The sequence below is a fragment of the Mirounga angustirostris genome, unplaced genomic scaffold, assembly GCF_029215605.1.
Source record: "Mirounga angustirostris isolate CCGP_5_RB_7025 unplaced genomic scaffold, mMirAng1.0.hap1 SCAF_6, whole genome shotgun sequence".
NCBI lineage: Eukaryota > Metazoa > Chordata > Mammalia > Carnivora > Phocidae > Mirounga > Mirounga angustirostris.
Window position 1 is genome coordinate 3796952 of NW_026991714.1, and position 11006 is coordinate 3807957.

Below are 11006 nucleotides of genomic sequence, written 5' to 3' on the forward strand. Positions count from 1 at the left end.
ATGATTCATCCATGTAGTTGTGTGTATCTGTAGTTTATTCTTTTTTTGTTGTGTGGAATTCAATTGTGTGGATCTACCAAAGTCTGTTTATCCATTCCCCAGGTGAGGAACAATTGAGTGGTGTACATTTTTGCCTAATTACACATCAAACTTCTAGAAATATTGACATACAGATGTTTGTGTGGCCACAGGTTATCATTTCACATGGAAAACCTTGGATCAAGATGCCGGTTCAAGGGCGCCTGGGTGGCTCAGTTGGTTAAGCAACTGCCTTCGGCTCAGGTCATGATCCTGGAGTCCCTGGATCGAGTCCCGCATTGGGCTCCCTGCTCCACGGGGGGTCTGCTTCTCCCTCTGACCCTCTTCCCTCTTGTGCTGTCTCTCATTCTCGCTCTCAAATAAATAAAATCTTTAAAAAAAAAAAAAAAGATGCTGGTTCAATACAAGCGTATGCTTAAATTTACAAGACATTTCCAAACTGCTTTCTAAAGTGACTGTAACATTGCTCATTCCCATCTGCAGTGTGTGAACATTTCATTGGCTCTGTGTCCTCCACGGGCTCAGCCTTGCACGTAGGTGTTAACTTTTTAAAAAGCCTGCCGAACTCTTTGCTAAGTGGTTGTGTCATTCGACGCTCCTACGGTTCTGGTTCCTTCCTGACCCCATCAGTACTTGGCGTGGCCAGTCTTTTTCAATTTCAGCCCATCGAGTTGGTGCATAGTTGCATCCCATAGCAGCTTTAATGTGAATTTCCCCTAAAGACGAATTATTTTGAGCAGCTTGTTAGGTGCTCATTTGCCACCTGTGTATCTTTTTTTTTTTTTCCTTTTTAAAAATTCAGTTGTTCTTATGGAGTTTTAAGAGTTCATTATAAATTCTGGGAACAGGATCTTTAGCAGCTATGTGACTATCAAATACTAAGTCTCAAATTATGATATACTTTTCTATGCCTTAAATGTACCTTTCCAAGAGAATTTTTTTATGTTGATAAAGTTAAATTATCAAAAAAATGTGTCCTGTGTGCTTTTGGAGTTATATTTAAGAAATCTTTGCCTAAACCAACATCACAGATTTTCTCTTGTATTTCTTCTAGTTTTATAGTTTTAGGTTCTGCATTTAAGTCAAGGATCCATTTGAGTTAATTTTTATGCAGAGAGCAAGGTATGGATCAGGTTCATTTTTTTAAATATGAATATTCCATTCTGGTATTATTTGTTCAAAAATGATCCTTTCTCCATCAAATTGTGGTTGTAATTTTGTAGAAAATCAACAGATTGTATATGTGTGGGCCTATTTCTGAACTGTTACTTCCATTAGGTCTGAATGCCAATCCTTTTTCCAATATGACAAGCTATCTTATTATATATGTCTCTTTTAAAAATATTTTTTAGCCTATGCCTTAGAGCTTACAACACATGTCTTCAATCAGAAAGTATCTTCAAATATCATCATGCTACTTGGCATGTTGTGTAAGGATCTTCCAGTAGCATATTCCTAATTCCTCCCTCTCCTATTTTGTGCTATTGATGCCAAATATTTTACTTTTTTAAAATATTTAATTTATTTATTTGACAGAGAGAGACAAAGCAAGAGAGGGAACAAAGCAGGGGGAGTGGGAGAGGGAGAAGCAGGCTTCCCGCCCAACAGAGAGCCCGATGCAGGGCTCGATCCCAGGACCCTGGGATCATGACCTGAGCTGAAGGCAGATGCTTAACGACTGAGACACCAGGCGTCCCAGCCAAATATTTTACTTTTATTTATTCTACAAGCACATAATACTTTGCTAATATTTTTGCTTCAGACTAGGAATTGGCAAACAGTGGCCCATAGGCTTCGTCCAGCCCATTGACTGTTTTTGTCAATATGCTACCTGTTTTTGTACAGCCCACAAGTAAAGAATGGTCTTTACCTGTTTTTGACATTTGGGTGGAAAAAATCAAAAGAATATTGTATGACACATGAAAATTATAAAAAATTCCAATTTCAGCACCCATAATACAGTTTTACTGGAACATAAGCATGCTCATTCATTCATGAATTTTCCAAGAATACTGTTGTAGCCAGTTCAGAGGTCAGCAGCTATAACAGAGACTGTAGGGAATGTATAGTTCAGAGTAAATGTTTGGCCCTTTACAGAACATTTTGCCAACCCCGCCTTTTGAATATCCGTTATCTTTTAGAGTACTTAAAAATAAGAAAAACAAATTTTATAATACCTTTAGTGTACTTTTCTTTGTATAGATTTAAATTTCCATAGGGCTTTAAATTCCTTTGCCTGGGGCTCCTGGATGGTGCAGTTGGTTGAGTGTCCGACTCTTGGTTTCAGCTCAGGTCGTGATCTCGGGGTTGTGGGATTGAGCCCCAGGATGGGCTCCACACTTAGCACTGAATCTGCTTGAAACTCTCCCTCTCCTTCTATCTCCCCCCCACAATCCCTCTCTCTCAAATAAAGAAATAAATCTTTTAATAAATAAATTCCTGGGGCGCCTGGGTGGCTCAGTTGGTTAAGCGTCTGCCTTCAGCTCAGGTCATGATCCCAGGGTCCTGGGATCGAGTCCCACATCGGACTCCCGGCTCAGCGGGGAGTCTGTTTCTCCCTCTACCCCTCCCCCCTGCTCATGCTCTCTCTCACTCTCTCACCCATGCTCTCTTTCTCTCTCTCATAAATAAATCTTTAAAATAATGATAAATAAATTCCTTTGCTTAACATTTCTTAACATTTTCTTTAATTCAGTCCCACTGAGTAAATTACCTCAGTTTTGTGGGTCTGAAAATGTCTATTTCTCCTCCATGTTTGAATATTTTTTACTAGTTTGGAATTCTGCTTTGACAGTTGTCTTTATCTTTCAGAACATTAAAGATGTCAGTACATGGTCTTCTGACTTCAATAGTTTCTGACGAGAAATCTGCTGTCATTCTTCTGTCTGTGTCTATGCGTCTCCCCCTTGCCCATGCTGCCTTCAGGATTTTTGCTTTGTCTTTTAGCAGTTTGAATATGGTATACCTAAGTGTGTGTGGTTCATTACTAACATTTCATTATTATTATTTATTCTGCCTGGTGTTCTCTGAGATTCTTGGATCTGTGGTGATTTTTCTGTAATTAGTTTTTAAAAATTCTTTACCTTCATCTCTTTTCACATATTCCTTATGTCTCAATCTCTGTTCTCTTTATGGGATTCTAATTGCTGGTATTTTAAACTGCTTGCTATTGTCCCACATTTCTTAGATACTCTAATCTTTTCATTCTTTTCATTTTTTTCTTTTTAATGTTTCCATGTGAGTATTATTTATCCATCCCTAGGATCTTGACTCTTTCCTGTACTGTGTCAAGTCTACTGATGATTCTGTCATAGGCTTTCCTCATCCCTATAACTGTGTTTTTCATTTCTAGTATTTCCAATTCATTCTTTTTCTTAGTTTCCATTTTTCTACTGAAATTGTCCATCCAATGATGCATGTTTTCCATCTATTTGAAATACCCTAACTGATCGTTTGAACATCTGAATCCTATCTGACTTTGTTTTGGTTGATTTGTATCCTTTTTTTTTTTTTTAAGATTTTATTTACTTATATGGGACAAAGAGAGAGGGACAAAGAGAGAGAGAGCATGAGCAGGTGGAAGGGCAGAGGAGAGGGAGAAGCAGATTTCCCACTGAGCAGGGAGCCTGACACGGGGGGCCCAATCCCAAGACCCTGAGATCATGACCTCAGCTGAAATCAGAGACTTAGCCAACAGAGCCACCCAGGCACCCCAAGATTGATTTGTCTCTTGACATATCTTTTTTCTTCTACTTCTTTGTGTGCCTCACAAATTTTATCAAAAGCTATCCATGATGGTAGAAATTGAGGTAGACAGTATTTCTACCTGGAAATGAGCACAGATTATCTTTTGCTATGACTTTACCATAGTAACTGAATTAATCTGGTCAGGAGCAGAGCTGGCTTTGAGATTTACTGGTGTTATTCACTCTCAGGGCACCACATGTTTAAACTTCTTCTAGTGCTACACCATTAGCTTTAGGTCTTCCCTTCACACCCAAACCTAAGAAGATATATCTTTTACATGCTCTTGATCATCCCTTAGCAACTGACTTGTTATTTGGTGCTTCTTTAGCCTGGCAGTCAGCAGCAGGTTGTGGAGTGATGGGGGAGTTCCTCACTCAGCATCGGCCTTTGGAAGGCATTGTATCCTAAGTCTTATGGGTGAGATTTTCACCCCTATCTTGTCCCTCCCTCGGATGTAAGAGAACCCTTTATATTCTGCTCCCAGAACCTATTTCTACCCTTTTTGCAGGAGTAGAACAACTTTTTTTCCCTCTGTTTTAATAGGTCTTCATCCATGTCCTGAAGATGGCAGAATTTTGCTTCAATTTTATTCATTCAATGGGTGTTTATTGAACAATGACAGTCTCCCTAAATGTCCACATAGAGCAGAGCCCTATCCTTACCCCAAACTAAACCTGACACAGGGCTGGAGTGAATGAGAAATAAACCTTTACTGTCACAATATGTTGTGATTTTGGAGTTGTTCATCCAACAGTGACCCCCTCCTGGCTAATCTGGGAGGGGGAGAACCCTGCCCGCTGCTGTTCTCGGACAGCTCAGTCTGGTTGAAGGGGGTATATCAGGTATTCTCCAATTAAATGCTAGACCAGTTGATCTGAATTGATCCTTTCATTTCAATTTTTGGGCTTAATAACCTGCATGGATAAAAAATACATATAGTCTGAGAAGTAGTTGATCAGTTACCCCTTCTCTGCTTGCAGTGACTCCATCCTCGTAAAGTATACCTTTCTTTTCTTCTTATAAAATTATCTCCTTCCCTTCCTTCTAGTACATTTTTTTCACTCTTGAGTCTCTCTCCTTAAGTTATGTCTGGCCTGAGATATACAGTCCTGCTTAACAAGAGCATGGCACTGTCCCCTGTCTGCACTCCCACTCTTACAAAGACAGGAGCCAGTGGAAACAATGTTGCGGCATGGGGAAGAGGGCCAATTGGTGGCAGCAGCATGCACCAGTGTGAAGGACAGACAAAGGACAGGAGGAGGGAGGCGGCTCATCCTGACTCAGTTGCCCTGGAGTATGATCAGTGCAGGGATGTCTGGATTGACTCTGAGAAATGTGTCCTTAAGATGTTGGGGACTGTGCCTACTTTTATATACATCTCTCAAAATAATTTGCCCAACTTTGGGCAAACTGTCTGCATTAGACTTACAGTGTCACCGATGAACTCTGTGGGACTGTGTGGGCACCTTCATGTATGTCTCTGCCTTGTGAAACCCATGTCCTCTTGACTGTGTGGGTAGGATATGTGTTTCAGAAAAGGGAGGTTCCTAAGTTCTGTGAGATGCAGGTATACTGAATATCATGGAATTTCACACCATATCCTGTTCTAGAGCACCTGTCCAGCTTTCTGAAAGTAAATACAAAATATCATCCCCTTGAAGGAGAGACTTTCCTCCATGCAACTCCCACCTTAATGAAACTGTGAGCCCCAGATTTCAACTATACTTTTTCTCCAGTTTTCGACAGCCTGAAGAATGTAAGTCAAAGTATATCCCCTTCCTCACATTGACTTTGTTCTTTTTTCCAAGCACCAATGCCTCCATGCTCCCTGTGTTGTCATTTAGGTCAAATAATATATGATTCTTCTGTTTTCTGCAAAAAAATCAACACCCAACCTTTGATAGTCTAATTAAGAAATCAGTCAGATACTAGAAGTGCCGGCAACAGCCTCCAGAAGGAAATACAGATCTTCCTCCACTTATGATGGGGTTATATCCCGATAAACCCATCATAAGTTGAAAACATCATACGTTGAAAATGGCATTTAATACAACTAACTTACTGAACATCACAGTTTAGCCACACTTACCTTAATCGTGCTCAGAACACTTATACATGAACCTACAGTTGGGCAAAATCATCGAACATAAAGCCTATTTGATAGTAAAGTGTTGCATATCTCATGTAACTTATTGAATCCCATACTGAAAGTGAAAAATGGAATGGTTATATGGGGCAGAATGGTTGTGTGTCAATTGTTGACCCTGGTGATCACGTGGCTGCCTGGGAGCCACGGCTGCTGCCCAGCATCCTGAGAGGGTACGGTCCACACATCACTAACCCAGGAAAAGATCCAAATTCAAAACTCGAGGTACAGTTTCTACTGAATGCATATCACTTTTGCACCATTGCAAAGTCTAAAAATGGTAAGTTGAACAGTTCAAATTCAGATTTGAAAGAGGCAGGTACATAAGTAATATGTGTTAGCAAATTCAGGTAGACGTAACTGTCTTACTTAGGACAATTGCCTCCTGTGTCCATCTTTCCAGTCCAAAGCTCCCCTCCTTTGGGAGGCCAGGATGGCCTGAGCCAATAACTGGCAGATGGAAAATATGGGGTTTTTCCAGGGCCAGTAGCCAGAGCAGGCAGTGGAAAGAAGATCCCAGAGTTGGAGGACAGTCACTTAAAACAACCAATCCAGGAGAGACATGAGCAAATGATGCAAAACCTAGTAAAGAGTCTAAGTAAGAGTTAGGAATGAGGGAAATAGAAATATTTACCCTAAAATGTGCCATTTGGCATGCAGATTGTTTTTAGCTGAAGGCAATTAAGACCCACAAGACTCAGGAAAAGTTTTTTTGCCTCTCCTTTAACTGTATAAAAAATATTTAGATGGGGGCCCTATACCAGGAAAAAAGCTATTACCCAAGATAACTGTTTATATAAGACAGACTTAGTGGTGTGGCAGGGCAAACATCTGTGTACCAAACATCGGATCTTCTCATTTTCCTGTGAACTGCCTTGCTCCTCTGAAGCCCCAGACCCCCGCCCCCTTCTCTTTAGCTCGGGACACAATATAAGCCTGACTGCCTGACAATCTCTGAGTCTCATATTTTTTATGGGGCCCCAGTTCATACAAAATTAAGTTTTTCTCCTAAATTTCTGTCTTATGTCAATTTAATTATTAGATCAGTCAAAGAACCTAAAAGGGAAGAAGGGGAAAGTTTGCCACTCTTACAGCAAATGACAAGAAATAACCACAATCAAGTACAAGTCAAAAGGGAGCAGGGTATTGATCAGTTACATGAAAGATCGATAGTATGTTAGGTTTAATTTAATGGGCTAAATGAGTACATGTTTGTGGGTGGTTGCCATATTAAAGGCTCAGAACTGGGATGGAGAATATGGACGTCTTATCCAAGGTCATTTTTGGCTTGAATTTTCCAGGAGGACAGATTTGCCCTATCGGTTCCTTTGCAACTAACCCCAAACAGTAGGGCTCATCTAAGGCTCCTGGAGGCAGAGCAAGTGGAGTCCCTCCCTGTAGTCCTTCAGGTCTGACCCCAGTCCAGGGAAGTAGTCACAGCCAGTCCCTCTGAGGCTCCGAGGCAAATACGTGATTAGTCCCCACTTCTAGTACCTCTCCTCAAACCAACTCTTTTCCTCCTCCTCCACTTTTCCTTCTCCTCCTCCTCTTCTCCTTCTTTCTTCTCCTTCTCCTTCTTCTTTTCTTCTCTTCTTCTTCTTCTTCTTCTTCTTCTTCTTCTTCTTCTTCTTCTTCTTCTTCTTCTTCTTCTTCTTCTTCGTTCTTCTTCTTTCTTCTCCTTCTCCTCCTCCTCCTCACTCTTTAGCCTGTTCTACTTATTGGTCTTCCCAGTCAATTAATCTGGCTTATCACTCTACTACAGTGATTGTATATTCACAAAAATAGTAACCTAAAATACAGTTCCTATGTATAAAGTGCAAAAATCACCCAGAGGGCAAACGCTGTTCGTGTATGAAGTAATCCCTCTTTCAGAAGCTACAAGGATGAAAGGAAGTTGAAACAGGATTGTGACAGCTTCTTGAGAATAAAACACTTTTAATGTATTTTGGTTTTAGCGTATTCACTCTGCAGCTCTTTACTTTTGGGGGAGAGGTTATTACTTTTGGCTCTATTCCGTATAGAGACTTTGAAATGAATAATTTCTAAATCCTCTTCAAGCTCCTAGTGGAGAATAAGCTAATCTTAGTAAGCAATATAAAATCATATATAGAAACATACCTTCAGGACTGCAAACAGCCTGTTCACAATTATTCCAAGGGGCTGAGTTTGAAGCTCATCGATCTTTGGGGTTTCATTAGCGTTTCTGATAATGCGCTTTGGGACACTGATCTGCATCAAACACAAATGAGGCACCATTCACTTCCAGGAAATGACTGTGCCAATATTTGATATTATAATTATTTTTTTGGAGTGAATTTATCTTTTAGCTCTTATGAAAACTTTCACAAAGGAGAACTGACTGTCTGTAGCCACTGTGGAATGGGTACATTTCACCCTGGCAAACTGAATTGTTTGAATGAAACCAAAGCATCTTCCCTGACAGTACTGCTCATTAGCCTTCCACTCCCAATCTGTCACAAATCCTAAGCCTTCTTACCAAATCTCTTTCAGTTCAGTGTATTTTCCTCCGTTTCCATGTTATGACCTAATCAAAGCTACTACTTACTCTTCCTGACTTGTAGTTGTTCTTCCCACAGTCAAACTGGCTCATCACATTTTCCCCCAACAATATCCAGAAGGATCGCTTCAAAATGCAAATCTGGTATCATTCCCCTGCTTAAATCCTTTTGATCACTTCTGATTTCTCTTCAAACAAAGAGAATTCTAATCATGCTCCACCCAGCCAGACCTTGGGTATCTCTCAAAGGGCATCTCGTCATTCTCTGTGCTCCAGCCATCCTGGTTTTCTCTCAAGTCCTTAAGTAAGCCAATGATGTCTGCACAAGGCTTTGTCACACCATGTTCCCTGAGACTGAAGGCACTGTCCACTCCTATCCCTTTCTCAGAGCTGAGCTCAAGGGTCGCCTGCCTCGAGAAGCCTCATCTGACACCTCCACCTCTCACTCCTGCCTTTTGTTAGGTTCCCTTGACACCTGCTCTCGAAGGACTATCTCCTTCATTCAGAGCCTGTATCTCAGCTTATTAATTCATTAATCTTCATTAATCAGAATTATATCTACTTCCTTCATTAGAGTGTAAGTTCTCCAAAACTTGGATTTGTTTTCAACTCCCTATTTTATCACCAGGACCTAAAGGAGTTCCTGTTGCCTATTAGATGCTCAATGCATATTTACTGAAAGGACACATGGATGGATGGGTGGATGACATGCAGGCTCCTCACCATGACTACCATAATGCAGCTGTATAATCTGGCTTCGTGCCCCGGGCCGATGGCCAAGTTATATTTCATCATGAAAAGCCAAATTCCAGTCATGGTCAATTATTTGAGATACTCTTGGGCAGAAGAAGGGGTAAAAAGTTATTGGATGTTGTTTCTGATAGAAATGAGTAGTTCTGGGCTAGAAATAACAAGACAAGCTATGACTTTAAACTTTGAGTTTACTAGAGAGAAGAATGATTTAATCATTAGAGCTGTTTAAGAGCAATGAGCTGTCTTAAGAGGCAGTGGGTTCTCTGTCACTACCTCTCACTGTAGAAAGAGGCCGGCTCTCTATCAGGGGAATGCGGAGAGGTCTCTGCCCTCCGAAGAAGAGAACCTAGCCCTCCACAGGTAAGTTAGTTCCATGAAACGGGTGTCTCAGGAGGTATGCAGATCAAGTCTCCCTTCCGTGTTGATAGCATGGGAGAGACACAGACTCCAGAGAGACACAGACTCCAGAGAGATAGCATGGGAGAGACACAGACTCCAGAGAGATGGAGGGCATCACCACATCGTGTCCCCCAGCATGGCAACCGTTGTATCTCACACACAGTGGTACCAAGGAAGCATTGGTGGTACCAAGGATCTCACTTTCCTTAACAATCAGGAGCACATTTCTTTTTTGTTTTTTGTTTTTATTTTTATTTTATTTTATTTTATTTTTAATTTTATTATGTTATGTTAGTCCCCATACAATACATCATTAGCTTTTGATGTGGTGATCCACGATCCATTGTTTTCGTATAACACCCAGTGCTCCGTGCAGTACGTGCCCTCCTTAATACCCATCACTGGCCTAACCAATCCCCCCTCCCCCCTCCCCTCTAAAACCCTGTTTGTTTCTCAGGTCCATAGTCTCTCATGGTTCATCTCTCCCTCCAATTCCCCCCCCCATTTTTCCCTTCCTTCTCCTAATGTCCTCCATGTTATTCCTTATGTTCCACAAATAAGTGAAACCATATGATAATTGACTTTCTCTGCTTGACTTATTTCACTTAGCATAATCTCCTCCAGTCCCATCCATGTTGATGTAAAAGTTGGGTATTCATCCTTTCTGATGGCTGAGTAATATTCCATTGTATATATGGACCACATCTTCTTTATCCATTTGTCTGTTGTAGGGCATCTCTACTCCTTCCACGGTTTGGCTATTGCGGACATTGCTGCTATGAACATTGGGGTGCATATGGCCCTTCTTTTCACTACATCTATGTCTTTGGGGTAAATACCCAGTAGTCAGGAGCACATTTCTATGTATTATCTCATTTATAATTTTCAACCTTCTGCTTTAATCTTACAGAGCTTTCACAGACCCTGATCACATCTCCTGTGAGCTCTACGTCCTCACGTTCTTCATCTCTCTGCCTGTAGCAGTCTGTCCCAGCTACTGATTATTGACTGTCTCCACTCATGGTTTGTCCTGGTCTCCTCTACCTTCCATGAGGTGAGGTCATGGGGCAGAACAGCACACAGCACTCTGAGTGTGGACATGCAGAGAGAACATTCCACAAAGGAACGTGATCACATCTCTAAGCAGAGAGAACATTCCACAGAGGAAAAGTGAAACCCACAGGAAACAGAACAAAACCTGGTTTCCTACCAGAATAGTTCAGGGCAGCATGGATAAACGTTCCCATCCAAAGTTGGCCTAAGAATGACCTAGAAAGGAATTTTAGAGTTACAAAAGAGGAACTTAGCTGACTTCTTCTATGGGCTACAGAGCTACCAGTCATTCCTGTTTCCCACGTGGTCCCAAATTGGATCACTTTTACCTAGTCGGGGTTATAAAATCCT

General features: G+C 41.1%; 1 pseudogene; it reads right to left on the minus strand.

Moving 5' to 3' along the window:
• Positions 1–5291: 5291 nt before the first annotated feature.
• Positions 5292–9266, minus strand: LOC123845628 (interferon-inducible protein AIM2-like; annotated as a pseudogene).
• Between the last annotated feature and the right edge of the window lie 1740 nt (positions 9267–11006).